Source organism: Anastrepha ludens, chromosome Y (assembly GCF_028408465.1).
Source record: "Anastrepha ludens isolate Willacy chromosome Y, idAnaLude1.1, whole genome shotgun sequence".
Classification (NCBI taxonomy): domain Eukaryota; kingdom Metazoa; phylum Arthropoda; class Insecta; order Diptera; family Tephritidae; genus Anastrepha; species Anastrepha ludens.
Window position 1 is genome coordinate 5,497,197 of NC_071504.1, and position 6,000 is coordinate 5,503,196.

Consider the following 6,000-nt stretch of genomic DNA (forward strand, 5'->3'; position numbering starts at 1 on the left):
TCTACAATTGATGATTTCTTTTCACTAAATGTTTGATACATGTTAATATTGTATTTATCTAAAACTTCTTGAAAATGTTTATTTAAAAATTCTTTACCAGAATCTGTATGAAGTAATTTTGGGGCACAACCTGCTTTTTTAATAATATTTAAAAATGCTTCAGAAGTTGTTTTTCCATCTTTCTTTTTTAATGCTTCTATATAAGCAAATTTAGAAAATGTATCAATTACATTAAGCATATATTTGTATCCTCTATTAATTCCAACATTAACTGTTGTCATAATTAGTAAATCTGCTGCCCATAGTTCATTTATGCCTTTAGTAATAATTTTTCTTCTTTCAAAATTTTTTCTTACTGGTTTATGCAACTCTTTTGCTATTTTAAAATCATTATTTTTAGTATCAATAAATTCATCTTTATCCATTTCAAAAATATTTAAAATTTATTTTAATTAAATAACAATGATATCAGATAAAGTTTTAAAAGAATATATTAAAACACAAAAAGACTTAAAAAATAAACTTCAACAATTTAATTTAAACAAAGTAATAAAACAAGAAAAAATTAATGAAGATCTTCAAGCAATTATTCAACCATTAAATCAATCAGTTATTAATGTTCACAATTTAAATGATAGCTTTAAAAATTTAATAGTAGATTTAAATCAATCATATAAAAAAACAATAGATGGACATTCACAAAGTGAATATGTTTCAACGGAGTCGAAACCGTTTGACAATAATATGAATTTACAAACTAATGAATTTAACGAAAAGCAACTATCACCAATTAGAAAAACAAACAAACAAAAATTAGTTGAAAGTACACCAACAACTAGCACATGTTCACGAAGCGAACAGTTAACTCCATCAACATCAAAAGACGCTCTTTTGCGTAGTGCAAATGAAACGTTATCTACACCAGTACAATTTATTTCAGAAAAAATTGGAAATATGGCAATGAAATATTTAAATTTAAATAATTCTGATATGAAATTATGTGACAATATTTTTGGTCTAAGATCTGAAGATGGAAAAGATTTATGGATTGGTAATACTGAAGTAAAAATTAGTAATAATGATATTATTATAAGTAATAAAACTTATAATGGAACAAAAGGGTTATGGGAATTAATAACTTTAAAAGAACCATCAACAGCTGTAACAAATAATGATTTACAAAATTATGAAGAAATTATATTATCAACATATGCTTACATGCAAAATAATGACAAAAGTTCTAAACGTATTAAATCTAGCGTTGGAAATAAATATATGAATTTTATTAGACCAATATTGATTAAAAATAAAATTATAAAAGAAAAAGTAGGATCTGGTTTAAATTCAAAAAATAATCTTTCAAAATCATTACAAAATTTTAAAATTAAAACTAGTTTACCTACTGAATATGTTCGTTTTGCGAATCGTTCACAATGTGAACGTGTTTATTGGAATGATATTAATGAATTAAAAGATAGATTAAATTTGTTGATAGGAGAGTATAATGCAGGAAATGATAGTCCAGAAATACATAATGAAATTATGAATATTATTGAGGAACTAAGAGAAGAAAATATGTTGACTCTGTCAACGGTTTCCGAAGGAAACGTATTAACTGTTTAATTAAATTACATATAAATTTAAATAAATTAAAAATTTTTTTTCTAATAAATGGGAATTGATAAGTTTGGACAAAAATCTTTTTCAGAAATAAATTCATCTAATGAATATTCTCTTAATAGAATAATATCATTAAAAAATGAAGTTGAAGAAATTCGTTCAAATAGTGATCAAATGAGAGAGATTATTAGTAAATTAATGGAATTAAATCAACTACTTCAAAAAGAAGTTGAAAAACAAGAAAAAGATAATGTGGTAGCTTTTGGTGTTGTATATAAAGAAATAGAACAATTAGAAAATAATTTAAATCAAGATATTATTAACATAACTAAACAAGTAGATTTTATAGAAACAAATATTGAAAATTTTAAAAACAGTTTAGAAAAACAATTGGATAGTTATTCGGAAAAACAAATTTTAATTGATAATTATCTTAAAGATTTAGTTTTACAAAATAAAGACAATATTAATCAAAATAATATTACTAAACAAAATGATGAAACTAATAATAAGATTGATAAAAGTATTCAAGTAGATGAATATATAAAACAATTAAATATTGAAGAAAGTGAAACAGATATTCAAGAAAGTAAACTACAAATTGAAACAAATATAATTCAAAAATAATTTAAAAAATTCATACATATATAAATGATAAACAAAAATAATAAATCAAAATAAAAATTCAAATATTCAACATCGTTGAAATATGTTCACATCATATTTCATTTGAAATTAAAAAAAAAACTTAATCTAATATAATTAATAATTTAATGTATAGTAAATAGGAGGGGTTCGTTTTAGTTACCTACATTTCTTATTTCATAATGTCCCCAGGGTAATTTGTAAGTCTTATTTAACTGATCGTTATCATTATTATTCAATTTTTTATTAAAATAAAACTTATCATCATAGGGTGACAATCCTATTTTATTCTCTTCTGTAGTATATAGTTTATTATCATATGATCTAATATTACGAACAGTTTCATTTTTATTTTTTAAATTAATTAAACAATTCTTATAATCTTCAATTGTTAACTTTTTAATATTATTTTTCTTTATTCCTATACAAACTTTTTTATCACAAACATCGGTCTTAAATGCATACATTTTATATTACTTCTAAGTCCACAAAATTCTCTAATTGGTATTCCATTATATTCATCTTTAAATTTTCCTGGTACTTTTTTATTAATATTAGATTTTAAATCTTCAATTGGAAAATTATCTATATAATCACTGGTATCATAATTATCTAGATCATCTTTCATTTCAGAATAAATATCAAAATCATCACCAATATATTTACCTTCAAAATAAAGAATAAATGAATCAGTATCTGTTCCTAATAATTTCATTCTATTACCATATTTAGTTTTCATTTGTACATACATTTTAAACATTAATAATTTTGATAAATCTAAAATATTTTGACCTCCAAAGATAGGTTTATTTAATTTAATATTAGAATTTTTACCAAACACTACACACATATTATGATCTATTATTTTTCTTGATTGATATGTATTTCTACTTATTAGTTTTCTCATAATTTTTTCAGTTTTAACTATTCTAACATTAAGTCTATTTCTAACATTTTCCATTTGTTTACCATATACACTATTATTCATAAGTTTGAAAAAATCTTTTTCAAAATCGTTTTTAGCTTCTTTTCTAAGTGTTGTATTTTTTTCAATATAATTTTTTAACCATGCTTCTTGTCTACATTTAATACCTCTACGAATTTTAGTTAAAATTACACCATTATTTAAATATTCTTTTAATAATCTTATATCAATTATATAATTTTTCTTTGGTAACAACGTACACATTAATTTTTTAATTTTATCATTTGGTTTACTACCAATCCCTTTATTAATTAAGTCTGTTTGATTTGGTGATAAATCTTCAAATTGTGGAACATAATGATGAGGTGCTGGAGCATAATCATTATAAAAGTTGTGTAATTCCGGAGGAATACTTATATCAACTTCTAATGTATATCCAATATTATTATCATCAAAATTATTATTTAAAATATTATTAACATTACAAAAGTATTTAATTTCATCTTCATTTAACCATTCATGATTACCAACACTTAATTTTTGTGACATAGCCCATCCATATAAATTATTTGCATCTAAATATAAAATATAACTTGTAAATTTTTTAGAATCGTATATACCTTTAAGAGAAGCTTCCTCTTTACTTAATTTATAAACTTGTTCTACAATATCAGCATGTTCCTTTCGGTAACCGTTGACAGAGTCAACGTAATAATAACAATTATTAGCTTTAGCATAGTTATGTGCAATTTGTGATATTCCACCTCTAGTTCCACTTTCATAAAATTCATACATATCTTGATCTGTTAATAATTCTAATTTTTGTTTGGTTAATTTTAAAGCAGATGAATTACTTAAATGTGGTGAACTTATATAATGTATAGGATCTAAATTATAATTTTTAAAACATTCTTTTCTAAAATTATCAAATACATCACTTAAAAGTATAACATCTAATTTCAAATACCAGTTATGATAGTCTCTAAATGTTTTACAATTAAAATGTTTCCAAAATTTATTTGCAAATTTATAATCATTAATATTAATATTTCCATTTAATGATGAATGAAAATCTTCAAGATTTGGAAATTCTGTTATACTTAATTTTTTATAATCATCAATAAATTCATATGGATATACACCTTTTCTAAGTAAATAACATTTATTTTTTAATGATAGATTTTTAAAAATATTATTAAAGTTTTCTAAATGATCAAAATTAATAGGTTTTATATTTTTAGTATTACAAACTGAACAAATACTACAAGCATATATTTTATTCTCAGTATTTTTACCAACTTTATAAGATACATAATCTATATTTCTTATTTTCTTACATGTTACACAGTATATATCATTAACATCTAATAAATTTTTAACTGCTTTATCTAATGAAGTATTTATAAATTCCATTGAATCTATAAATCTTAATTCTATTTTTTCGACAACTGTATATAATTCTAAATCTGTTGAATTACAATTACGACAAGTGTTTCTTGTCTTTAAATTATATTGATATTTACATTTTTCATTTTTACATTTTAAATATTTAGTTTCACCTACAATAACTGGTTTTTTAATTTGTTTAAATTTTTCAGTACTCGTTGCTAGAACACTAGTTTCAGTTTCAGGATGAAATTCATCTAAATATTTTAGAAATAATTTTGAATCATAACCTTTTAAATTATGAATAATAATTGGTAAAAATTTTGGCATCTTTAACTTTAGATTACATTTATTACATAAAGCCATTCTATATTTACCAGTTGTATGGTCATGATCCCAACATTTTTTATTTTCTTCAGAAAATGGAATATCACAAATTTCACAATTGTTAGTATTATCAAACTTTAATATCGATTCTTTATCCTGAATTATATTATTCAATTTTCTTACTTCATAATAATCTTTAGCATATTTTATTAAATTATCTAAGAATGATTTCAATAGCACTTTTCTATTAGAAGTATTTTTTGAAATATATTGTTTATTATAAGTGTTATAAATACCATAACTATTTGGAATGTGTTCATGAAGTAATATTGTATTTTTACATTTGTCAGATTTTTTTTTATTAATTTTTTCCAAAGTACATTCAAAATCAGCATATAAAGTATATGGATGAAATAATTCTGCTCCAATAGATTTATATTTTAAAATATTTTCACCCTCTTTAGGTAACTTTATATTTTGTATTATATTATTATCATCTTTTAATAAATAACATGTTTTTATATGTTCTTCTAATTCATCAGATTTTTCAAAATGTTTAAAACATTTATTACAAATATGTAGATGTTCATGCTGGTGATGAATTTTACCACTTAAAAGTCCAGATAAATTTTTAAGTGGTACAAAGTGAGATTTGTATGTTTCTTTTGTAATATTTTCTTCTATATATATAATATTAACATGCTTTTTTGGCAAACCATTAACGAAATTACGAAAAGAGTTACTTTTATACATTAATTGAATTTGGTAATATTCATCATCATTTTTTTCTGAATCATAATGATAAAAATTCATGGTAATATTAAAATAATCTTCTAATTTTTTAACATTTTCTTCATTAATTATAAATGGAAATTCTAAATTTAGATTTTTAAATTTATCATCATTTTCTAAATCTTCAAGATATTTTTTATATTTTGTTGGTCTTTGAGGATCTTTAACAATTTCATCTTGATGAATGGAATATAAAATACAATATAAAATACATTTATTATCAGTATTTTTAATATTAACACAATTTCTATTAGTAAATGGAATATATGATCCAGCAAGAATTTGAGACTTATCTCTACTAATAT